General features: G+C 47.1%; 1 protein-coding gene across 1 annotated transcript in view; it reads left to right on the plus strand.

The window, feature by feature from the left end:
• Window positions 1–596: 596 nt before the first annotated feature.
• Window positions 597–26,738, plus strand: part of FRMPD1 (FERM and PDZ domain containing 1) — an 84,371-nt gene continuing 58,229 nt past the window's right edge. The window contains exon 1 of the mRNA XM_029203219.1: window positions 597–737. The gene's annotated coding sequence lies outside the window, so the exon portion shown is untranslated. The remainder of the gene's footprint in view (window positions 738–26,738) is intronic.

Consider the following 26,738-nt stretch of genomic DNA (forward strand, 5'->3'; position numbering starts at 1 on the left):
CAGTGCCCCAGAGCAGGAGTTTGCAGAGGCAGGGTAGGTGGACCATAGTGCCATATGTGGGCCCACCCCTTCCACCTCCCCTCAGCCCAAGGGGCTGTGTGTGTGTTGTGGGGTGTGGGGGGGGCAGTCGGGATCATCTTTGTCTCGCAGAGTCCCGTGTAGCTGGAGCTCTTCAAAACGCCTTGGAGTACAAGAGCCAGTGGAAGGGAGGTGTGAGAAAGGGGGGTCGTTCCTTGGGACTCTTCTGAGTTCCTGTTCTGGCGTCACCGCCGCCGGTCCGGGTGGCCTTGAGGAGCCCCTTCCTCTCCCGGCCTCAGTCTCCCGGTGGGTAACCGGCGGACGCTGCGTGCCCACGCGGGAGATGGGGAAGGCCGGCGGAGGCAGGGCTCGGGTGGGAGCGGGACCGCCCACTGCGGCGGGCCGGGACCTCCCGGGCCCGCGGAGGCGGCGCGCGGGGCTCCTCCCCCGGGGCGAGGGTCGCGGCGCAGGCAGCTGTCGGCCCCGCAGCTGCAGCCTCAGCACCTGCCGCGGCCAGACGGCGCGGGCGGGCGCGGCCTGGCCGTGCGCCCCCACTCCGGCTGCAGCCGCGGCGCGGGAGGCGGAGCCCGAGCCGAACCCGAGCCGAGCCGCTGGCTGAGCCTTGCCCGCGTCCGTGCCCGCCGCCGGGCGGGGCCGCCCCTAGCCGAGAGCGTCAAGCCCGCCAGGTCCGCGTCCGCGCGGCTGGCGCCTCCTTGCAGGTAAGGGCGAGGTCCCGGCGCCGCAAAGTTTTGGGGGGACTGCCGGTCCCTACGCCCCGGGCCTGCGCCTCCGGGAACTGCAGACTGCCTGCCCCGCGGCTTACTCCGCGCCGCCCTCCGCCGTGCGCTCCGCTTGCACCTTCGGCCCCCGGTGACCCGCGTCCGCCTCCAGTCCTCGTGCCCCCACTCCCGGCGGGGGGCGCGTCCGCGGTCTCGCTCAGGGCCTGCAAAGGTTAAATCTTTACACAGCATCAATGTATTGCTTAAGATTTCGAGATCTGCATGGTATCGTGCAAAGAGCGGCAAACCGGCAGGTGGGAGACCAGGGTTCAGGTGCAGCCACGGCCAGAGCCAACTTTCTGAGTGACCTCGGACCAGCCTGCCCTGCCGGATATCGACGGCTACACCTGGACCGGGAGGGGTTCGCCAGGGACGATCACCTGAACCGCCCTGCCTGTGTTGACACTTTGTGAGTCGAGGGGCACCCCTGAGTGTCTCAGCTCCACAGCTCCTTGGGGGTGGAGAGGAATGTTGGGACCTACAGAAGTCAGTATCGGGGTCACGTCGTTTATCTGCAGCAGCTTTGGCTGAGCTTCAGGAGGGGTTTTGAGTCAGCTTCTGGAAATAAAGGATGCTCCCAGGGCTTGGAGTTGGGGCCCTGGCTCCTGGTGGCTCCTCTGCTCTCCACTGACTAGGTAACCTTGGGCAAGTACCCCTCCCGGTTGTTGCCACCTATAAAATGGGGCGGGCGGGGAGGCATTGTGCACTAGATCATCATTGAGATACATCCGCGGTAAACGTGCAGAAGTGAAACGTCCGGGTCTCTGAATTTGGGGTCAGTTTGCGCAGAGGCAATATTTCACCAAGAATCCACCCAGCACTTGCAAATGGGCGTTAAGAAAATAAAAGAGGTATTTGCAGTTTGCTTTGGGAGTCCCGAAATAGACATGGTAAGGATTGGCGAATGCTCTCCTTGCCTCCTTCAGTGCTTTGGCCCATCATAAAATATTCAACGGCATAATGATTTGTTTTCAAAGTGGCTTATAGATCAGGAAGCATTTCTGTTTGTGAGTCAGTTATTTTAGTAAAAACCTCAAAATACTTGTTTGAGGGAAAAAGTAATGCACTGATCTAGAGGTCCTGACCCAGAGGCCAGCATCTCCTCATATCTAGTCTAAAGCCACGGCTGAGATGTTTTCTAATCAAGACGAATCAAAATAACTTACAGGTCAGGCATCCTTTGGTGGGTGTTCAACATAGCAGTGATTGGAGAGGCCAACAGTTCAGCAAGTGCATATTTTCTAGGACAGGTGAATTCTGGTGCAGCGACAGCAGAACAAACACAAGGTAGTTAACTGTGACATCCTAGAAGGTGAACTTTGTTCTTTTGTCCAATCTCTTATCCCCCTTGTGCTGCAGTTAGTTTCTGCCCAGTGTGTGGGTGAAATCCATTACTATGAAATGATTCTTATGGAAGTGATTTTATTATTTTATCTCCTTCCTAGACTTCCTGGTTTTAAGTTTCAAGCTTTATGAAATCAGAGGACTAGTGAGAGTGTTTTGTGACTGGAGCAGGAAAATGGCAGAGTTGTGGCACATAAGTTTGCCTTTCCTGAACTATATAGTTGAAGCTAATTTGTCCAGAGCCTTTGATCTCTCAGATGCATTCAAATGCCACCAGTCTTTCCCCTCTTCATTCTTCAATGGTTCAGCAAGAATTTTCTCAACTTATTCAGGAGGAAACAAACAGGAAAAATACTGACAGGCTCTACCCTCAAGGAGCTCAGATTTTAGTGAGGAATAAAGAAGATTATACCACAGGGCATTCTGGGAGCTAAACCCTGGGACCTCTGGGAACACTGACGGGGGTGAATTCTAACTGGGGAGACTGGGGAAGTCTGCACCATGGAAGGTGGAAGGAAGAAGAGGATTCAACAGGTGGTGAAAAGCAGAAAGGCCACCTTAGGTCACGGAACTAGAATGAGCAAAGGTACGGAGGCAGGAAAGCACAGGACCCAGATGGAGAAGAGCGAGTCTGGTGGAAGCACAAGACAAGGCAGAACACTTCAGAGGACAGTGGAAAGAGGTTCAGGAGGCTCTGACCCTGGGCTGGAATCCACACTGGTTTGGGGATGTTGGACCTCTGAGCCTCACTTTTCTCATTTGTAAAGTGGGAAGAATAATAATTCCAAACTCACAGGGTTAAATGAGATCACAGGGTGTAAAAGTGTCTAACAGAGTGTTTGCATACAATGGGTGTTTGATAAGTTAGTTCCTCTTATTAGCAAGTTCACAGGCAAGCTCCCTAAATGTTGGAGTATATAAACAGTACTTTTGTTTTAGCAATATGTGTTGACTTAGAACCTCACCACCAGGATGGAGTTCCTGTGACAGTGTGATTTGTATTCAAGATGCCTCCTGATTCAAGGGGCAGGGGCTTTTTGTTATATGGTGCGTGCTCAGACCAAACACTGACATCAGCGGCAGCCAATGCCCTGTAAATACTGTTAAGTGGTGGGAGGCCACAGAGGGGTTAATTGGAAGATGGAATCCCTGCCTCCACAAGCTTATCATTAGTGCTCAAGGACCCCAGTCCGGGGGATTTGACAGTTAGACGCAGTTATAAATAGATCAGCCTTATCCATGTGTACTGGGAAACTGGGTGCCGCTCCTGTCTGCCTTAGTGTAGGCAGGGGCATTTGTAGTAGCCAAGGAAGGAGAATAGGACAGGGGGGTAAAGAACAACATTGCAATACCTTACGTCCCTGGGTAGCACCATGTAGCATCCACAGTACTGTCCTTCATTTGTTCATTCAACAGTTATTCATAGAACACCTACTCTGTGCCAGAGAATTATTCCAGGTACCCCAGGAATACACTGGAACAAAAGGCAAGATCCCTGCATTCCTGGAGTGTAGATTCTAGTTGGGGAAACGTAATAAACAAGTAAATACATAAATAATTACAGGTGGTGCAAAGGACTGGGAAGGAAATAAGCAGCGTAATGTGAGAGAAGGTAAGGGGGGGGTGCTCCACTTGAGGGTGGGCGGGGAAGGCCTATCTGAACCATGGAGAGGTAGAGAGAGGGAACCAGTCATGCCGAGAACTGAGGGAGGGTAGCCCAGCACTGGAAGAGGCTGGGTAACTCTGCGTATGAGTATGCAGACCCTGGGGCCACACCACCTGGATTTGAATCCTGGCCCCTCCGACAACTAAATATATTTCACGGTCAGGTTATTTAATCTTCTGGGCTTCAGTTTCTTCATCTGTAAACTGGGGATAATAACCCTACCTGATAGGGTTGCTATGAGGATTAAATGCGTTGCTATATGTAAAGTACTTAGAATAGAGCCAGGTATGTAGCAAGCACCAAATGAAAGTTAAATTAAGGGGAATGAGCCAGGGGCTGGGGGAGGTCTGTTCCAGGCAGAGGGAACAGCAATGCAAAGGCCTGGAGGCCTGAAAGGGCTTGGTGTGTTCTAGGCCCAGGCGGGCTGTCTGTACAGCCCTGTAATTGTGGGTGTCATCCCCACAGTTATTGAGGAGACTCTGGAGCAGGTACTCTGCCTCTTCAGTACAAAACTATGTTTTAGGAGTTTTGAAAAGAGGAATACCCAGCCACAGCACTCCCACCTGCAGGATCAGGCCCTGAGTGGTATGGTGAGCTGCTGCTGCTTTGGGGACATTTCACTGTAGACACAGTTCTGCAGGCAAGGCAGGAGCTGGTCCAAGAGAACTTTGGCCACACTGAACTACAGAAGCTGGAGCCCTCGGGAATCCCCAAGTCAGCCTGCTTTGGTGGACACCATCCAAGTCTATTAAAGTTGTTGACAGTTCACCTCAAAAAAAAAAAACAAACCCTCTCTTGCCTTCCCTCTCCTGCCCCCTCCTCCTTGACTCTCTGTTCCTCCCTCCCCTCTTCTCCTTTCCCCTCATCCCCTCTCTCTCACTGCAACCCTGAAGAGCAGTGCCCGTGGAGATGCTCATTGATGTGCCAAAGGGAAGCTTGAGTGAGGCTGAGCCCATGGTGCCACCAAAGCTAGCCTTGCCCGCTCGCTGTGGGGTACCCAATGGCCAGCATACCCCTCCCACTCCATGCTGGGAATGTCACAGCAGGGGAGCATAGTCATTTGTGACCTACCCGCTCCCTTGATCCCTCCTCCTTGAAATCTAATCACTCACGTCCTGTCATTTTTACTTCTAAAATCTCTCCCAAACATGTCCTTCTCTTTCCATTCTCTCTCTCAATGTTAGGCTTGTTTCTTCTAACATGTGGCCCAGAGGCCTTCAGTGGGTCCCTTGTGTATGGAGAATGAAGTCCTGGGTCCTCAGCCTGGCAGACACGATGGGCTGTCTCCACCCTGTCTCTCAGTCCCCCTCCTCCCTCACCTGGTCCTCCGCACTTAATCCCTCCCACCCCCCAGGTCTCCAGGGCTTTGCTCGTCCATCTGGCCCCTCTGCCTAGCATATGCCTCAGCCATGGTGGTTGTGCCCATGCCTGAAGGCCCAGCTCAAATCCTATTTGCCCTGGGAACTGTCTTCCAGATCCCTTTGTCCCAGGGTCTTCATCTTCACCTGACCTCCCACCTCTGCACTTAGTACCTCTCATGGAGCAGCATCGCTGTCAACCTTGAAGGATTCTGTGTGCGGCCACTTGTGTATGGAGCCATGGCCTTGAGAACTCCCTGGGAGGGTGGGCATAACACCCTTCTTACCTCTACCCCACGGCCCTTCTCACAGAGCCCAGCCCTAGTGATATGCGTTTGCTGTACTGGAGTGACAGAAGCTGGTGATTTTCCTGAGTTCTGAAATGGTTTGAGTCAGGCCAGAAACATGCTGCTAATGCAGAGGGGCTGAACTCACTTGCGGCATTCAGATGCCTCGAAATGTAGGCCCTTCATTTGATGAAGAGTTGATGTAACCTCAGAGATGAGTCTGAGTTTTGAGTTTAGCTATTCAAGATGGCCTATTTTAATAAATATGCTATGTAAAATTTGAACCTTCAAGCTAGACAGACTTGGCAATAATTGTTCATATTGTAGAAGGATTCTGCCCTATACCAAAAAGATTTGGTATGGAAAGCTTTTCAAATACCAAACATGCCTGTATACTTAATACCAGTCAGTATATAAAATTCTGATTTATGCACAGCTGTTATAGCTGTACTTCTACCATAGTCAGAGATATACACCAGACTTACCACACATTCATGGAAGCAGGGTAACGCAGTCTTAAATTTGTTTTGGTAACTACAGATTACATTATGCAGCTCTGCAAATGGGAGGATTAAAAAAAATAATAACTACCTGCTTGAAGGACAATAGGAAGTTTGATTTAGTGCCTGGCCGATTGAAGTAAGGGTAGTAGCCATTTATGTTCACTAAAGTGAAACAGTAATTTCAGGGACCCACCTGATGTTTGGAGACCTTTTTGCCAGTGGTTAGAAATGGTTCTGGCTTCCGATCATTTCACAAGCTGGCTGCTAAATGATGTGTGCGCTTAACACTTGTTCTTATGGAAAAAAAGAAGAAAACTCTAATTACAAGCTAGAAATGGGTACGGTGGTTTATCTAAAAGTATGAAAGTGTGTTCTTTTGACCTTTCTTGACGAATGATCAGAGAAGCTCAACCATTTCAGTAAAAGGGTAACATGGCAAACTTTCAAAATCCTGAATGGAAAGAGCTTCAGAGGAATTCATTCAGCTGCAACAGTGCTTAGTTCTCTGAGATTTTAAGAGAAGACAGATGTGCAGGCAGATGCAAAATGCTGCACTTCCTGTTCTCTGAGTATCCAGAATGTAGGGTGTAATTTAGAACTTGTTGCAACCAGTGGCAACAATACCAACTGCCATCCCTGCAAATAACCTCTCCAAGGCTAACGTGTAAGCGTCATGTGGTTAAGCTTCTGAGTTACTGCTTTGTTGTTTACTTTGTTCCACATGTAGAATTCAGAAGGATGCAAAAGGAAAAGCAATTATCAAAATAAAGATGAGGGTGCCATTGATTTGTTCTTATGAAAGCAATTCAGTTGGTAGCTGGAGTGTGTGTTCTCTCTGGTTTTCCCTGGAGAAGGACATCAAGCCCAGGCTGTCCAGGGCTCCTCTGGTACCGGTGTGCTGTTGGCTCCTGGAGGTGATGTCCGTATGGAGGTATATGCTTTTCCTCTTCCTTTCCTCCCCGGGGATGAGGGACATTTTGAATATAGAAACAGGAAGAATTATTTCTTTTTGGAGCTCATTCCTGGGTAGTTGCAGTACTTAGTTCTTCACAAAAGCTGTGTCATAAGTTTCAGTGAGAGCATTCCCTGTCTATATGCTGAAAAGCTAGATTCACACAGGATATTTTAGCCAAAAGGCATAGACCTTCATACAAAGTTGCCAACTCTGGAGAAGATCAAGTGCAGCCTTTGTCTGGTGCAGGAATCTTCCTAGCACACCCAGCCTCTGTGCTCGGACCTGCCCATCCCCCAGGCATTCCTAGTCCCTTGTTAGTTGGCTCTGACTATTAGAAAGTTCTTCATTATGCTGAATCAAGCTCTTCCTCCAGGCAACGGCTGTCCCATCGGCCTTGATTCTGCCCTTTGAAGCCCCACACAAAAATCCATTTCTTCTTCCCCATGACAGGCTTTTTAGCCATTTGGACATTCAGACACGGGGATTAGGTCCCCGAGTCTTCACTTCTTCAGTCAGAATGCCCCCAATTGATCCAGTCCCCTGAAAAAGACAGAGCTAAGAATGGGACACAGCTGTGCAGGTGGGGTCTGAGGAGCCTGACTTCAGAGTCTGTCCTTATATCAGCACAGCCTGCAGACCAGTTAGGCCCCCTGGGGGGCCCCCCTAGGATTTGCTCTCAGCTTCCTCTTCTGGACTCTACACTGGGCAACTGGGGACCTGTGTGCATGTCAGTGTCACAGAGACTTGGTGGGCCATGGAGGAGTGTCCTGGACCAGTGTCTGACGCAGAGTGGCTCTGGGTGAGTCGGCCCCCTCTCTGGGACTCAGATCCCTCATCAATCCCATTGCTTGGAAGGTGCTCTATGTTCGTTTCCTGTGGCTGCTGGAACAAATCGTCCCAACCTTGTCTTAAAGCAGCAGACATCTATTCTCTCACAGTTCTGGAGACCAGAAGTCTGAAATCAAGGTGTCAGCAGGGCCACACTCCCTCTGGAGGCTCTAAGGAAGAATTCTTTCTTTGCCTCTTCCAGCTCCTGGTAGCTGCTGGCATTTCTTGACTTGTGGCTGCATCACTCCAGTCTCTGCTTCCTTAGTCACATTGTCTCCTTCTGTCAAATATCCCTTTGCCTCACTCTTTTTTTTTTTTTTTTTTTTTTTGCGGTACGCGGGCCTCTCACTGCTGTGGCCTCTCCCGTCGCGGAGCACAGGCTACGGACGCGCAGGCCCAGAGGCCATGGCCCATAGGCCCAGCCACTCCGCGGCACGCGGGATCCTCCCAGACTGGGGCGCGAACCTGTGCCCCCCCCCCCCGCATCGGCAGGCGGACTCCCAACCACTGCGCCACCAGGGAAGCCCTGCCTCACTTTTATAAGGACACTCATCATTAGATTCAAGGTCCACCTGAATAATCCAGGATAAGATCCTTAATTATATCTGCAAAGACCCTTTTTCCAAATCAGGTAACATTTTCAGTTCCTGGGATTAGGGTGTGGACATATTTTTTTAGTGGGCCACCATTCAGCCTTTGGCTCTCCTTTTTCTACTTATGTGACTGTCTTTTCTTTCAATCATATTTGGACCCAGCTCTCCAGGGGCAGCCTTGGGTCTTCATTCTGCATGTCTCACTTCTCTTCCTTCCTAAAGCATCGTGGTTGCTACTCTGAGGGTGCTGAGGCTGCTCTAATCATCCCTGCCCCACGGATGTGGGAGGGGCTCAGGGATTAGGCTGCCCAGGAAAACGCAGGTGTTTCTGGTCCACACCCTCATCTTCACCAGCGTGCTCTGGCTGGTCAGTGGAGTTTTTATCAATGGGAAGGAGAAGCTGTGCCTATTAAAATATTCATTACCAGTTCTTAGACTTATGGGAGATCCCACAGTGAATGTGCTCTGGGTAGAGAAGGGGCATATAGAGGAAGACTTAATGTCCTTGCATTTCCCCTCTAATTTAGTCCAAGATTGGTTCATTGAACTTGAGGGAAATTATTTATATTCTCAGTGCCCAAGTACATATCTCTTTCTGTAAGAGATGAGGAAATGCTGCTTTATAGCCCTGAAAGTGCATTGTAGTGTGATCTTCTTGCCCCTCAGCTAGCTGAAGTTCATGGTCCTTTAAGTGGGGTCTTCCATCTGCTGCTGGCTAATGAGCTCTCCAAATGCAATGCACAATCAAATATGCTTTTCTCCAAAAAGTGTGTGTACCACTTTGTTTGCACTTGACATTCCAGGGTGCCAGAGAGGCCTAGGGCAAATGGGCGTGTTGGGTCTGGTGAAGCAGCTGGTGGAGCTGAGAGGAAGCAGAGCGAAGAGAGTGACCTGAGAGGATCTGGCACCAAGCAGCTCCAGACTCTGCTCATGGCTGTCAGGGCTGCTCCAGGATTACCGGCTCACAACTGCCCAGAGCATCCTCCTAGACCGCTCCTCCACTCAGTTCAATATGCTTTGCTAAGAAAGACCTGCACAGGGATGGGGACAGGAGTGGGTGGGGAGGAGGGAAGAGACAGATGAATCCGATGGTCCCTGCCTGGCCTGCAGCAAGTCAGTGTGGCGCAGGGTGCTGCATGTTACAGAGACTAATGGGAGCCCAGCAGAGGGCTGGCCATGCCTCAGGTGAGATCTGGGAAGGCTTCTGGGAGGGATTGGCATTTGAACTGAGCCCTAAGGGGACAGGCGGATAGAGCAGTCCACCCAAAGTTGCCCTCAGTTGTGTCCCCACCAGGGCCCCAGATTGCCCCCTTCCTGGTCACCCCACCAGACCTGACCTGGACGAACCTCAGGTTTGAAAGGGACCTTAATACCTAGTAAAGCAGATATTCCACTGCACTGCTCGGAGCCCTAAGGGCAGGGGAGGGGGATCAGCTCAGAGATTTCTGCTTCTCATTTTGCTTACTGGGTTTAAAGAACAAAGATTTCCCATTTTGACAAGGCTTGTTTAATGTAGCTGCTTGGAAATATCCCCACATCAAAATGTCCTGCTTTGTCTGGGAAATTTCTTCCAGGCTGGGAGAGCTCCCTTCCCCCACCCTGTCATCCTTCCACGATAACACTCCCCAGGCTGTGTGGTCATGGGGTGTTTCCATGTAACCTGCCCCACTTGACCGTGAGCTTCTCCCAAGCAGGGACTAGGCCTGGTTCAATCCAGAACTGAGAAGAGGCTGGGTCCTGGGCAGAGGCTCGGCATACAGTATTGACTAATGAAATGAAGGACTGTGATTATGACGACTGCCTTACTTGCATCTGGCTCCCAGCTGCCCTCATTGCTTTTACAGTCATCAGCGATCTCCTAGCTGAGTCAAGGGCAAATGTGGGCCTCTGTGTTTCTCCATCTTATACCTGTTTCTGCATTGGGTCTAGCCTGTCAGCCAAGTGCTAGCGAGGGGTGGTGCCCGCTCTCTGCCCTTTCAGAGGGTGGGGAGGCTGCGGACCTAACATTCAGCCTCTGGAGCTGCTGCCTGTCACCCTGGGACATGGTCAAGGCCACCTGTGACCTCTCTCTGTCCAGCTGGCTCTTCTTTGGTACCCTGTAGCCTCAGGACTAGGGTCAGAGAGGCAGTGGGGTGCAGGAGAAAGCACTTGGGCTTTTGACTCTGTCAGACCTGGGTTTACTAGCTATGTGACCTGAGGCACATTATTTACTTGTTTATGTAATTGATTATCTGTGAGTGTTAACCTTACACAGGGAGGACAGGATTGCTGTTTTCCACCTGCAAGAGGTAACTATTCAATACATGTTAATTTCCTTTTTATATTATCTGAAGGGCTGTCACCGAGAAGAGAGAGAAAACTTGTTCTGTGTGTTAGAGGCTGTCCAAAACCAAACTTAGTTTTCCCCCATGTTGTCATCCTTCCCAAGTTCCATCAAACCCCTCAGGCTCCCAATTTCTCAAGCATTGCTAATATCTTTGATTTCTTTCTCTCTTCCACCTGCCAATTACCACCAGCTCTTGGTGTATTTGAGAGGCTGTGTCCCCTGTCTGGGCCTCCGCTTCCTATATGTGTACTGAGTTATTTCTACGGTCCTTTCCAGCCCTGGCATGACATTTAATTCCACAACAGAGATTGATCATCCACTGAGTGGAGGGTGATGTTCTAGGCCTCAGGGTGCACAGGGCTGGAAAAAAAGTCATCAGCCTTGTAGAGGTCATGGCCCAGCGTGAGGACAAACAAGCAAAGCAGTGTGGTGAATGCTATAGGTGAATTCAGAGCTGGGGGGATATGAACCAGAACAGGGAGAGACCAGCCACTGGATGTATGGGCTCTTTGCCCTCAGGGAAGACTTATCTAGAAATGTTGCCTGCATGAATGATGGAGACTAGTTCCTCCCAGGTGGCATTAGGATTTTCACTTTGAATGGGAATTATCAGTATGGAAAATCGTAGCAGAGATGGCATATAGTAGGGGCCTTCTTTTCTCTCTTCTCCTCCTACCTCCCTGCAAAGAAAAAAAATCCAAATCTCCAGAATATATTGACCTTTATGCACAGAAGCTTCTAAGATATGCAGCATAGTTTAACAAGTACTGTTTGTGTGCCTGCGAAATGTCTAGGTAGATGCAGAATTACAGGCCTGAAGAGAATTAATCCATCTTTTGCCATGATTGTGTTCAGAAGCTAATTTTCAAAGACAGTTTCCATTTCCCAGCTGTCTGGATGATAGTTAGATGCATACATGTGCACTCTCATCCCTTCTCTTGTATTTATTCTGCCCAATTTAATTTGGTTAGATTCTATAGGCTTATATTGATTGCCAGTTATAAGTTAAGCCCCATGTTGAAAAGCTAGGGGTACAAGAGAATATATTACTATCCAGAGGTTTCTTTCTGGCTGGACTGATAAGTCTTATACTTATCAGAGCCATCTATTCGTTGGTGGTTGCTGAGGAGATTGGTGTGAGGGCCAGGATTCCTGTCCCAAGCAGATAGGTGTGGAGAAATGGATGGTGGGGATGCTTCTCAAGAAGGCTTTTGGAGGAGTCTGTCTGCATTGGAGATGGGCCAGGGAGTACAAGCAGAGTTGAGATGCAGGGAAGATAGCAGTTCAGCAGGTGAATTCAGCAGGAGCTAACTTTTCTTTTTTTTTTTAACATCTTTATTGGAGTATAATTGCTTTACAATGGTGTGTTAGTTTCTGCTTTATAACAAAGTGAATCAGCTATACATAAGGAGCTAACTTTTCAATCTCATCCTTAGCCCCTCATTCTCATGCCTTAATAGTGAAAATATTCCTTCAACACATGATGCTTTAGCATGCCTCAGGACCTTTGCTCATGCCGTTCCTTTTGCCTAGGCTGCTCTTTCCCCTCTCCTACCAGCAAAACTATGAGTTACCTTTCAATTCAAGTATACTAATGTTTTCCGGGCCTCATTGACTTTCCCTCTCCTGGTTTCTCATAGTGTTCCGTTTATACTTCGGTGCCTAGAGCATTACAGACCCCCAAGAGACAGCAGGTGAATAGATGGATAAGTGAATAAATGACTGATTATTGGGTTCTTAGTCTGACTTAATGCTGGAACTGTAAAATGTTTGTTGAGAAAGGAGTGAAGGGCACCAAGCTGAAAATGTGGGTGGCAGGTGCTGAGCAGGGAGACCCTGGGGCTGCCCTTGGAGGTGGAGTGGCGGAAAAAGTACTCTTTGGAAGAGGGAATAGAACGTTGGCTTTCTGATGAATAGAAGCACACAGTTAAAAAACAAAACAAACAAAACAAAAAAAACTGCAAAAATACTGTAGACACAAACATTTGGAGAAAAATTTGCCTGTCAAGGGACTGCAAATAAAAGCAGCAACACCCCCTTCATAAATCTACTAAATGAGGGATCAGTGAGCAACTGCAGGAAGTAGCTCTCCTACTGCTGGGGAGTGAGCCTTTCTGGAGGGCAATCTGACTGCATCTGAAGCCTTACAAACCTGAGCAGGCTTTCACCCAGCAGTGCCACTCCTGGGAATTTATCCTAAGAGACTAACTGAAGATGTATTATGCAAAGATATTTATCTCAGCATTATTTGTAATACAGGCACTGACAAGATAAACCAAATGTCCAGCAGTAGAGGATTAGCTTTACAAATGACACTCCTCTCTACGGGACATAAAAAATAATGCTGTAGAATAATAGAGACATGCAAATGTTTATAGCATATTCTTCTAAGAGGAAAATCAGGCTATAAACTAGTATATACAGTAAGTTCCCAATTATGTCAGAAATGTGTCTTTTCACACAAAAAGGCCAGAAGGGTAATTAGCAACTTGTAGATTATAGTGGACAATTTTTATTTTCTTCTTTCCAAACAAGAAAAATTTCAAAATTTTCTACCAGACACACATATCACTTTAATTATCAGAGGGGGAAAATGAATGTTATGTAAGAAGAAAAGAGAAGCTTTTGGAGAGCATTGTCTGAACTTCAGTGGGTTGAAAGCAAGACGGGCAGATCGTTTATTTTGCAAATTCCAGACAGGTAGTGTTTTCATAAGGAAGAGTGGTCTTAGGTCCATTTATGTGAGTGTATTTATAGAAGTGAAAGCTTTGGGGGAAGGAAATAGATTGATTTTTTTTCCCCTTGAACTTTTGAAATTATTGTTTCCACTCCATTTGTAATTGAGCCCAGGGAGCTATTCTTATTTCTTCCTTTCTTGGGCACTGCTTTAGATCTAAAAATGTTAACTGGCTTAGATGTGGGTTTTGCTAAAATGATCCCCCTTGAAGTCTTCACTAGACTCTGTCTCATGCTTAAAAAATGGGGTCCCAAGAAAGACCGCCCTTTGAATATTTTGCCCCCTTATCCTTGGATAACCCTGGATAACCCCAGATAACCAAGTCGGAAACCACCTTTGCCTTGTTGTGATCATGGGCGCCATCAGCCACATGTAAGGGACTCAGGAGGAGGCATCTGTGTTGGGTGCTGTCTGTTGGGAAGGTTTATTTAGAGGCCAACCTGGCATCACCTTATCCTGTGGACGTAACATTAGTCTGCAGAAAAAGAGATCAGAGCTGGGTAGAATCTCTTTAAATATTAATTTTAGTGATGCCTTTTGCCACACATCTCCAAAGAGCTTGGAGCATTTCACAAACATTACCTCATCATTAATTTTCATAGTGTTCTTGAGTGAGAAGCTGATGGCAGGTACTGTGGGCTCCATTTGGGGCAGAATATAGCATATATTTTAGTTAAACTTAGGAGTTGTCCTGACTAGATATCAGTTGATTTTAAAAGTTGAAGCATCTTTTTTTGGCATCTTCTTTCACAGTTATCCTGCGTCTTCCATGGATTAAATCGCCTTCCTGCATTTTGTTCCACCAACATTTGAGTGCCTACTGTGAGCAAGGTACAGTGCTGAGCACTACGGCTAGCAGTGAAATTTAACCTCCTTAATCCCACACTTAAGGCCTTCGGTGAGATGGCTTCTACCTGCCAATACTACCCTAAATCCCTCAACCCTACCTCGCATACCCTTTGTCCCCCACATCCCTCTTCCTGAGCTGGTCTCCAGGATAGCCCTGTGCCATTTCCCTTCTATGCACTCTCGTTGCCCTTCTCCAGCCACTGTCCCCAGTGCCCTTCTGGCCACCCCTGTAAGCCTCACTCTCCTATGCTTCACAGCCTGGTCACCTTGTCCACTAAGCCTGCCCTGATATCATCCTACTGTATCCACAGGTGGATGTTACCTCCCACCATCAAACCCAGGCATTCTACCAGCCTCTCTGTTGTGGTCCTTACTAATTTTTACTTTGTATTTTAGCAATTTATGTACACTCCTTAATGACATTTCTAGCTTCTTGACTGCAGAGATGGTCCATTTCATCTTTCTGTCTCTCTCAGTGACTTGCCCATGTTAGATGTACAAGTACTTGTATAGAGGAACAAAATGGGCATAATTTCAGGCCAGAGTTCACCAGTTTGTGCAGGGCCCTGCGGGGTACAGAGGACAGAGGTCATCGATAGAACCCTGCTTGGCCTGACCCCTCCTTTGATCCTAACCACTGAGGCCCCTTGCTGCCTACAGGCCTGTTCTGTCCTCTTCCTGCACCCACACTCACACCATCTTTCAGCTAATACTTGTGTACTAAAAATCATTCTTCTCTCATGGCCTTCTAGGGAGACACAGGAAGAGAGACAATTGGAGTGGTTTTAAGAAGGTTACCTCTGTGCTTATTTCTTTCTTGACCTCTGTTGTGCAAATCATCTACACTTCCCGGGACCCTAGAACTTCAAAGGGCTTCATCCAGAGCATCTCTGTTCATGAGCTGGCACAGGGGCTGGGATCGTCTCGTGCTCCACCTGTGGCAGGCTGTTGAGACTGGGCAGGTTATTTAATCTTCCTGTGATGTCATTTCCCCGTCTGTTAAGGGGGGATAATGTGCTTGAGGGTGACCTGCCTCCCTGGGATGCTGTGAGACTTATCGACTTAATGCTGTTGCTATTAAGTTGAACAGAAGACAGCTGGGCAGAAACAGTGAGAGACCAGGCACAGAATAAACTCTACAGCCATCCAATAGACGCCTCATGAGACCTCGGGCGTCACCTTCTGTGTCGCCCTTGGCACAGAGGCCAGTTTGCTATTCAAGAACCTCTAGGGTTTCCTCTCTCAGCCAGCTCAAGTGGCTAAGGTCTTGAGGATGACGATGGCATCTGGAGGGCTTCTGGGCCTGTTGAGCTGAAAGGAGAGAGGCCAGACTCATGTTGAGGGCATAGCTGCAGCTGCACAGTATCAGCAGATAAGTGGGACCCGTGCCACAGAGACCATCCAACTTTGCCCACATGGCCCAGCGATCAGTTTTACTCCGGCTCATTGACGAGCTTTGGGAAGGTCATTTGATATTCACATTCTTGTGGCCACAATCTTGGGAATGTGGCCTTTTATCTTTAAAAATAGCTGTGTGCTGGGAGGCCCAGGAGCAGTGTCCTGGGATGGGAGGGAGGTGCCAGCATTGGGAAGAGGGGCCGATTTCTTTCCTTGGAGGACTTGCTTTACCTCTGCTCGACTGGTGAGTTGATGTTTTCTCGTTCTGTAACCTGTCCTATTTTCTCTAGACTGTTCTCAGAAAGGGAGTGGTGTTTTTTTTTTATTGTAATATCTTTACTATATATTTTTAATCTATTTTTATGGCATATTTGTTCTTGAGCACTTATTATTATACATGAAACCTATTTAAGTAAAAGTTCTTTCAGTCTTCATAATTGTACTTTATTTGTTATAGGTTCTTCTCAAATTTAATTGGTAATTATTTCTGATGTTTTATGTTTTGAAATTGCAGTGTCTTTAATCGTTTCATATATAGGTGGGATAATCATTAAACACTTTTGGAACTAAACTCCCAACAGTTTTTCAAAATTGTGAAATCATAGGATGTAAAACCTGACACTGGAGATTTTGGGGTGTTTCACATGGTGCAATGATGTCCTGAGAAGGTAATGAGTGGTCTTTGCTTACACAGCTAACTAGTGACAGAGTCAGGACTTGAACCCAGGTCTCCTGACTCCCTTCTCCAAAACTCTCTAGTTTATCCTGTAGAATTTAGCTTCTGAATTACAAGTGAGAAGGGAAAAAAAATCACTCTCCAACTTAATTTTTCCGTGTGTTTTAATCTAGTTAAAGACGAATTTTCTAACTTTAGGAATGCCTGTGCCATGTGCCACAGAGGATCCTCCTCCCCTAAATCCTTTGATTCATTTTCCAGTCTGCATGGGTGATCCTTAGAGTGTGGTCCCTTTCAGCATTACCTGGAGCTTGTTAGAAATGCAGAATCTCAGCCCCACCCCTCAGACCTACAGACACAGAAACTGTTGGGGTGGGACCCATCTGTCTTTTAACAAGCCCTGCAGGTGATCCTATACTCAGCACTAAGTCAGAGAACCACTGCCTGACAGGACTTAAATCATACCTCACCCCCGCCCACCACGTTTGACAGCCAGTGCAATGACACAGTTTGGCTCTTTTGTAGATTTTGAGTTTTCTTCACCGAAAAAGGAGCTTCTCTGTTGCCAGTTTTTAATAATAATTCCCTTTCTTCATTCTGCTTCCTTTCATCATCACAAAACACACACACACACACACACACACACATCTAGCAGGAGTGAAATATCTGTGGGCAAATAATGAAAGTAAATAGGGGATTTCAATAGCAGCAGGTTTGTAGATAGACAAAATGTCCCAACCACTGAGGTATATTTCTTAAGTTTCAAGACTTGTTGCCTCTCTAAGGACAGTGATAAACTAGACTACTGCTGACCATATTGTGCTGTGTTTTCTATAATTTGTTATTTTATTCATTCATTCAACAAATATCTTAGTACCTTCTATTTGCATGGCATGTGGTAAGTGTGAGGGGAAAATGTATTCGAATTTATAGTTTATCAGGAAGTAGAGACTATGTTCAGATATAACTGTAATATGTCAGCCATTGATAAATACATGAGAATCATCTCCAGTAAAAGGGTTTGGAAGCATAGAGGTGGTAGAGAGCATGTGTTATGGAGGAGGACATCACGGGGGACTTCATGGAGGAGGTAGCGTTTGAGAGAGTCTTAAAAGGAGATAGGCGTTTGACATGGGGAGTTTGGGGGTGGGTAAAGAACATTCTAGGCAGAGGTAGAAAAAAGATAAAGGCATGGAAAGGGCTCTCAGTGCATTTTTGTCTGCATCAGGTGTTATGTGAAGGTGACTAGGAGGAAATGAGGCTACATAAGTAGGTCAGTGCCAAAAGGAGGAGGATCTTCAAACACCCACTTAGGAGTTTGTTCTTTATCCTGAAGGCAATGGGGAGCCATTGAAGGGTTTTGAATGAGGGCAAGGCATGACGGGAGCTGTGCTTTTAGTAAGTCTAATCTGCCATCAGTGTATGAAGTAGATTGAAATGTGTGAGAGGGAGTAGGGGAGGCTTTTGTTTTTATTCTGTAACTAACAGCAGTATGGTGATATATTGGAAAAATCATCTCAATGTTTATTTAGGAAGTAATTGCTTTTCTTATGATAGTCACTGGATTTTGTGTGTGTGTGTGTGTGTGTGTGTGTGTGTGTGTGTGTGTGTGTGTGTGTTTGCAGTACGCGGGCCTCTCACTGTTGTGGCCTCTCCCGTTGCAGAGCACAGGCTCCGGACGCGCAGGTTCAGCGGCCATGGCTCACGGGCCCAGCCGCTCTGCGACATGTGGGATCTTCCTGGACCCGGGCACGAACCCGTGTCCCCTGCGTCGGCAGGTGGACTCTCAACCACTGCGCCACCAGGGAAGCCCTACTCACTGGATTTTGAAATAAGCTCCCAGGGCATAGATTATTGTCCAGGGGAACACAGCTCTGATTTTATAATGAGGAATCTGCAAGAAAATAGAAATTGCTTAACAGAGTAGCTCTATAGAGAACTTCCAGAACTCCTTTCTTACTTCTTTGTTTTCTTTCTTTCTTTCTAAAATTAATTAATTAATTAATTTATTGGCTGCATTGGGTCTTCATTGCTGCGCACGGGCTTTCTCTAGTGGCGGTGAGTGGGGGCTACTCTTCGTTGTGGTGTGTGGGCTTCTCATTGTGGTGGCTTGTCTTGTTGCGGAGCATGGGCTCTAGGTGCGCGGGCTTCAGTAGTTGTGGCACGCGGGCTCAGTAGTTGTGGCTCACGGGCTCTAGAGCGCAGGCTCAGTAGTTGTGTTGCACGCGCTTGGTTGCTCCGCAGCATGTGGGATCTTCCCAGACCAGGGCTTGAACCCGTGTTCCCTGCATTGGCAGGCGGATTCTTAACCACTGCACCACTAGGGAAGTCCTGTTTTCTTTCTTAACATTTTCTTTTTAACAAAAAGTATTTGTATTCATATTACTCAGTAATGACCCAGTAATGCCAGGTCACATAAAATGTATAAATACCGAATTCCTAAAATGTGGATCTTTCTTGATTCTTCTTACTCAGCCTCTAAAAAAGTTTCCCTCTCATTCATGGCCTTACTTTGTTAACGCACCTGAATCAAACTCATTTTACAAGGTTCTGCCTTATTCCAATGGTGGCTCTAGTAGGAATAGTTGTAGGAAACTTGAATGTCATAAATTTTTTAATGTGCTGTTACTTCTAGTATTTGTACTTATTGAGAAGACTCTGTTGTTGATTTTTTTCAGTAGGGCTATCTTTATAAGGCTTGGGCTTTGGCTAGTCAGCACCATTGGTTTCAGTCATTCAACCAATATTTACTGAACATCTCTTAAGCACTGAAGAGTCGCAGTGACTCAGACAACCATGGTCATTGCTGACATGGAGCTTATAGTCTAGCAGGGGACATATATATACATAGTTCTGAGAGAGGAAAACTATAGATATATGGAAGCACCCAACCCAGAGTTGGAAGTCAGAGAAAACGTAACAAGTAGGATATAAACTGAGACCTAAAAATCAACTTGGGTAGACCAGTGGTTGCCTAGGGCTGGGAAGGGATTGTTGAGGGGAAAATGGGGGTGACCTGAATATACCAAAACTACTGACTTGTACACTTCAAGTGGGTGAATTTTATGGTATGTGAATTATATCTCAATAAAGCCGTTAAAAAAAATCAATCAGACAAGCCAGGAGTGGGAAGAGGGTACCTGGCAATGAAATGACATGTGCAAAGGTTCAGCCACAAGAGCAAAAATGGGAGAAGTTGGTAGGGCTGGACTCCCTGGGAGGTGGAGAGCAGTGAGACAGAGGAAAGCAAACAGGCTGGAGTGCTGAGTGGGACCTGAACAGGTAGGGCTTTGAAGGTCTATAAAAATTACGAATCTATAAAAACAGCAGCTACCATTTATGGACTCCTTATCATATGCCAGGCCCTGTTCTAAGCTGCTTGCATGCATTAACTAATCCTGACAACAGTCTGGTAAGGGAGGTGCTATTGTTATCTGCATTTTACCAGTGGGGAAACTGAGGCACCAAGTGGTAACTTGCCTATAGTCACAGACCTAGTAAGTGACAGAGCTGCAATATGAGCCCAGAAGGACTGGCTCCAGGGCTCACATGATAGATCCTAGCAAATAATTCTGAAAGGTATGGGGTGACATAGAGTTTTATGCAGGGAAATGACAAGGGCATATTTACATCTTAAAGAGATTGCTCTGTGGTCTGGAAAATGGATTGGAAGGAGAGCAAGACTGAAGAAGGGAGACCACGTGCGTGTGATCCACATAGGAGAACATGCTAGCCTGAGCATGCGCGACGGTGGTGGGGATGGAAAGAGGCAGAGACTTGAGAGGTAGTTAGGAGGTCACATTAACAGGAGTTGTAGAGTGGCTGGATTTGGAGAGAGGGTACAGAGACTCTCAGATGGATGCCGGGGTTCTGGGCTTGGGAAGCTGGGGTAGTGGGGGGGTTAATGGTGCCCATGATGTCCATGCCACAGAGGTGCCCCAGTGTGGGCAGGTTAGTGTCTGTCACATGGGAGTAGTTTAGACCTCTGACCTCTCTGCCAGCGAGAATCATGGAATCAGAGGTGGCAGGTGCCTTGGAATCCTCCTAGCTCTAGAGGTGGAAATGGAGGTCCTGGAAGGAGAAGGGGCTTGCTGAAGGTCACATGGGGGCAGCATGGGGGCAGAATGAGGTGTGTCCCTGCTGACGCTCAGGCTGGTTGCATTCGCTTGCCACGTTGCCACTCCCCAGAGCTTTGCTTCTCTTCTCAGAAATCGTCTCTCTGATCCTAAAAAGAGGTATCATTGTGTGCAAACAATAATAATGGGAATTCAAATAAAAACGGAATAAGTTTACAGCCCAAACCCATCATCCATCAGATCAAACTTGCTGTTTTATGTCTCCTGCCTGCATCTGCCCAGCATCACTTTTACAGCTGTACCCAGAGCACAGATATGGCTTTGTAGCCCATGGTTTACACCTTACATTAAAACAGTTGCTTTTCCTGGAATGTTATACGGCTTCTGGTTAGCATTTCTTAAGGAATCAAGAAAGAGGATGTGCTGTAACTTACCCACTCTCTGTTGTCAGCTGTTTTGTTTTTCTTGTTTAGAGATAGTGTCTCACTGAGCATCTTGTTTGCATGGCCTTTTCCTTCTCCCCTCAGGAAAAACTCCCAGCCAGGATAGTCCCTCTGTCCTTTTAAAGTGGAGTGGCCCATGGTGCTTTGTGACCACCTAGAGGGGTGGGATAGGGAGAGCGGGAGGGAGGGAGACACAAGAGGGAAGAGATATGGGGATATATGTACATGTATAACTGATTCACTTTGTTATAAAGCAGAAACTAACACACCATTGTAAAGCAATTATACTCCAATAAAGATGTTAAATAAATAAATAAATAAAATAAAGTGGAGTGGCTCATACTGGGCCCTTTTCTATACTGAGGTCAGGGACAGAGGCAGAAGCCTTAATCAGGGCTGAGTTTCTGGGTTTCTGGGCCCTGCCGTCTTCACTGATCTCTGGCTCGAGTTGGCATCTGTTCACAGTTGTCGGCACCGCTCCTAATGGCTGCCGTCTCCGAACAGCTGACCTGATTCCCTGAATCATTTGCTGTAAACCGGGCAATTCTACAGGAGGGAGACGAGGTTTATGGGCAGAATGCTTAATCAAGGCTTAATTAAGACGGCCAGAGTGGCCTGTTGGCTTGAACCCTTGTACAGGGTCCTGATTGGCAGGCGACACCTGGCATTCTTGGCTGTCTGACAGCTATCAGCTGTTCCCAAGCCCCATGCAGAAATGAGCAAGACACACACTGCCACTCTGGTTGGTAGGAGCCCTTTTGTAGACTCCCTGGAGCGTTTTAGACATCCCTTTCTCATGGGCCCCAGGCTCTGCCTCACATTGTTATGTGAGTTGTTTATCTAGGTGTCTTATCCTCTCCATAACACAATGAACTCTCCAAGGGCAGGGGCTGTGTCTGGCTAACCTCAACCTCCTCTACCACACCCAGCACTGGGCCCAGCAGAAAAGAGGGTGCTAGATATGAATTGAATGAAAAGCATTGATTTTTGGACCAAATCCCTTGGCTTGAGATGGTTGCAGAGACTAGACTTGAGAAATGCAGAGACATGGGGGCCCACAAGCCCCCAGTGCCAAGTCTGTGGGAAGGGTGAAGACTTTTAAAGAAGACCTCAAGAGCTCTCTGGCCAGGACAGAGCCTGATGTAACAGGTCATGTGGCAGGCATGTCTTAGGCCCAGCTTTGGAAGCCATTCTTAGTTTTTTGTGCTATAGTTGTGGTTGTTATTGTTTTTTTTTAGCTTGATAGATTTGGAATCCTGCCTTCCTTCCCCAGACCCAGACACATAGAGTCACATCTCAGTCCACCACGCTGGCAAGCTGCTTCATTTGAGCCACTCTGGGAGTCTTCAGTCTGAACTTCCCAAGTACTCTTCTTGCTGTGAGTTTTGTTTTTGGTGCCTGTGGTTCCAAACATGCCCAGAGGATATTGAAATGAGTTGGCATGTAATGACATTTGATGACTCATTTGATAGTAAGAAAAACAAATCTAGCCTTTGAGTCTACATTCCACAATTTTGTTAAATTATACCCAAATGGTTGTCAAGAGAATTTTTCTTCACAGGTTCAGAGCATTTATAATAACCAACAAGTCTATGGAGAGGGAAAGAACTTCATGTTGAATGTAAAGGGGGTACGAAAAGCTTCAGGATCTTATGACCTCTGAGATGGAAATGCCCTAATGGGCTTCTGGTCCAGCACCTGGATGCTTTGTGCACCTGTGTAGCAGCAGGTAGCCCCAGGGAAAACGTATTATCATGAAGGTCCCAATCCCCAAGGCCCCTTTTCAGGATGGATCTTTTGGCTGTCTTGACTGTATTTGAAATGGTTGGTCACATGTTCTTTTGTGCGTGTATGGCAAAATACACAGAACGTAAAAGTTACCTTTAAAAAATCATTTTAAAGTGCACAGTTCAGTGGCATTAAGTATATTCACCATGTTGTGCTACCATTACAACTATCTAGTTCCTGGATTTTTTCATCACCTCAAAAGGAAATCCTGTACCCATCAAACAAACATACCCTATTCCCTCCTCCCCCAAGCCCCTGTACTATATAATTAGATAATTATATTATGAGGTAGGTGAAGTCAGTCCACTTCACAGATGACAGGTTCAGGGAGGCTAAGGTACTTGTCCAAAGATGCACAAGTTAGTGAGAGTTGGGATTGGAACCCAGGTCATGTCCAGGCCTGTGCACCTGACATGAGAGGTCTGTGGGGAAGAGCCTTGAACCCAGCAGCACTGTCAAAGCACAGAAGGAGAGGATGAGGATGTGACCACCACATGAGGTCTCCACGCCCATGAGACTGCTTTGAAAACTGCAGAGGACGTTGCAAAACACTCACAAACTTTGCTCATGTCTCTCCAGCAGATCACTACTTCCATTCTGCTCTGGATTACAATTAGGCGTTTATAGCTCTGATTCCCCCAGTGAATTACAAACTCCCTGAGGGTGAGAACTGTGCTCACTTGTCTCAGTGTCCCCCTCAGCCCCTGTACCTGGCACATTGCTGCTGATCAGTGAGTGTTTCCTGAATGAATGTGTGGATGCTAGCCTTGACTCAGGAGTAAAGAGAAACGGGAGCCAAGATGATGTCTGTCCGTGTATGTCACAGCTAAGGGCTTGACTAGAGATTCGACTTAGAGAATTGGAAAGAAAGAGAGGAACTCTGTGGCCTTCTGGAGATATGAATGGGAGAACCCATAAGGGGATCTCAAAAAGTGAACAAACTTTGGCCTGACCCCCGACTTCCAGCTGCACAACACTGATAATCTAATTCTCTTTTTTCTCCATAGCACTTACCAGTTTTTAACATCCTTAATTAATTTCCTTTATTATGTTTGTCATTTCTTGTCTAGTGGGAGCCTCCACTAGAATATAAGCTTCATGAGGGTAGTCAGTTTTGTCTATTTTGCTACACTCCTCTTTCCCAAAGTCCCCTGACCTAAGCAAGCACTAATTCCTTTCTGTCACTCTAGATTTACCTCTTCTGGACTTTCATATGAATGGGATCATATAACATGTATGTCCTCGGTGACTGGCTCCTTTCACTTAGTACAATGTTTTCAAGGTACATCCATGCTTGACCCTTAACTTTACAGGTAGGAAAATTGAAACTCAGAGAGGGAATGTACTTGACTTGGGTCATGTGTCCTGCTGATGGGGCTGATTGCAGGTGTTCTGTCTCCCTGAAGTGCTTCTGTTCCTGCCCAGGGTGGACCAAGAGCCTTGGCAGCTACAGCCAACTCAGCAATGTCATTTTGCATTCACCTTTGGGGCTGCCTACAGGGCCCCTTCAAGCATAGCCGTGGTGAGGTAAGGCCTTGCAGGTAGTATTATTGTTGGTGGCAGCTTTTTCCCACGTTCTTTCCAGGGCTCACTGTCCATCTGATAAAGTAGATGACTTGTGTGACCAGTTTCCAGTCTCCTGGGTCCTGGGGCCCTTAGATCACTAACAAGAGAAAGGCACAGCCTGGGGCCCCATCGTGCTGACTGTTCCTGCTGCCACCCTGTCGCTCCCAGAGGGCCATGCAGAGGCCACCTGCACTGACCTAGATAAGAGGCTATGCCCTTTCTGAAGGACGTCTAATCCTGTTAGGCAGATGTGAAATCTGGGTGACATGGTGATGCCTTGAACCCATGTTTTCCAAAGGCTTGTTTTTGTACCACATGGAACCCAGGATGGTTTTAGGTGATACAGGAACAAACATTTTTCTTTAAATAGTTGTATATTTACTTTAATGTGTGTCAGGAAGAAACCCATATCTAGCATGATCAGACCTGTGATTTGATGAATATTATCGTTTAGGCTGAAGGTAAAGTAGGAGGTGCTGTACTATAGAATCTTTTTATGCAGACTGCATGTTACAGGTGTGGTAGCCTGGCAGTTGCTGACACGGTCCCCCTGCCTTTCACACTTTCTCAGACCTGTCATTTTTCTGATAAAGCATCATCTTAATCCGAATTCCTTTTAGAAAATTTTATTTATTTATTTATTTTGGCTGCACCGGGTCTTAGTTGTGGCACGCGGGATCTTTGTTGCGGCATGCGGACTCCTTAGTTGTGGCATGCATGTGGGATCTAGTTCCCCGACCAGGGATCAAACCCGGGCCCCCTGCGTTGGGAGTGCAGAGTCTTACCCACTGGCCCACCAGGGAAGTCCCCTCCTTTTAGAAAATTAATGCAGGTGTGAGAAGCAGCCCATTCTCTCTCACTGAGCTATGATCACTGTAATGAACCAAGGCAACATCAAATGTTGACATAGAAACGTAAATATTCGTTTCCCTAAAATATTTGCAAATAACTTTTTCTTTTGGCCTAGAACTTCAAGAATTGAAACTGCGTATTGTTCTAGTGTTGCGAGCTTACCGTAGCGTTTCAGACATCTATAACCTGCATTATTAATTTAACAAATGTTGGTTGAGCTCAAGGCATTCTGCCGGACCCTGCAGGGATTGTGAAGAAATAGGGTGCCCTTTCTCCTGCTCTCAAGGAGTTCACTAACTAGGGGGCAAAAAACAAGATCTGAATCCATATGAAGTTAGGAAACACAAGACAAGAGCATAGACAAGGAAGTCAGGGGCTGAATGGAGGATAAGACACAACACAATAGCTCTGCGATTGGGGAACCACGTGGTTCATGGTAGACCAGTAGGCAGGAACCCACCCTGGATGTGGTGGAGCTGGAGTTGGGTTTTGAAGATTAGATAGGATTTGAATAAGTCTCAGAAAGTGAGGATATCATGAACAAATGTACAGGAGTGGCCACCTAGGGCTTTTTTGAGGGACAGAGAAGCATTGGAACAGAAATAACGTGATAGGAGGAAGATGGGGCCTTGGGTCCCCTTGGCCACTTGGAGGAAGTTTTTTTTTAAATAATTTTTTAGAAATAAACTATTTATTTATTTTTTGGCTGCATTGGGTCTTCGTTGCTGCACGCAGCTTTCTCTAGTTGAGGCAAGTGGGGGCTACTCTTTGCTGCGGTGCGCAGGCTTCTCATTGCGGTGGCTTCTCTTGTTGCGGAGCTCGGGCTCTAGGTGCGTGGGCTTCAGTAGTTGTGGCTTGCGACCTCTAGAGCGCAGGCTCAGTAGTTGTGGCACATGGGCTTAGTTGCTGTGCGACATGTGGGATCTTCCTGGACCAGGGCTTGAACCCGTGTCCCCTGCATTGGCAGGCGGATTCTTAACCACTGTGCCACCAGGGAAGCCCCGAAGGACGTTCTTTAACCTCTAGAATACTCAGCTTCCTGGTCCTCAAAATGCAGTTATGGATTCCCACCATGCGGGACAGTCATGAGAAGTAAATAACATGCTATCAGTTATACATATGTTAGTTCCCTTCCTTTTCCAAACTTGTCAGGTGAGAAATTGAGTTGGACATCTGGGCAGAGGTTGGATATTAGAGATGGGAAGCACTGGAGGACATAAGAAGGGAACTGATGAGATGATACAATTTTAGAATTGGCAGATTCTTAGAGAAATTCAATGTTTAAGATAAAAGAGATAACCAGAGGTTTGGAGACTTGTACAATTCCAGGCTTAATTAGAGTCAAAGTCAGGAAGAGAATCCAGGTCTCCTGACTTTCAGCTCAGTGGTATTTTCAGATTCCTTAGCTTTGGAACTTCCCGGGTGGTCCAGTGGTAAAGAATCTGCCTTCAATGCAAGGGACACGGGTTCGATTCCTGGTCAGGGAACTAAGATCCCACATGCCGCGGGGCTACTGAGCTCACGCACCTCAACAAGAGAGCCTGCATGCCACAAACTACATAGCCCACATGCCCTGGAGCCTGCGCGCCACAACTAGAGAGAAACCTGAGTGCCGCAACGAAGATCTGTGTGCCGCAACTAAGACCGGACGCAGCCAAAAAAATAAAATAAACAAAAATAAATAAATATTTTAAAA

This window comes from Monodon monoceros, unplaced genomic scaffold, assembly GCF_005190385.1.
Source record: "Monodon monoceros isolate NGI ecotype Baffin Bay Population unplaced genomic scaffold, NGI_Narwhal_1 Super_Scaffold_5, whole genome shotgun sequence".
Taxonomy (NCBI): domain Eukaryota; kingdom Metazoa; phylum Chordata; class Mammalia; order Artiodactyla; family Monodontidae; genus Monodon; species Monodon monoceros.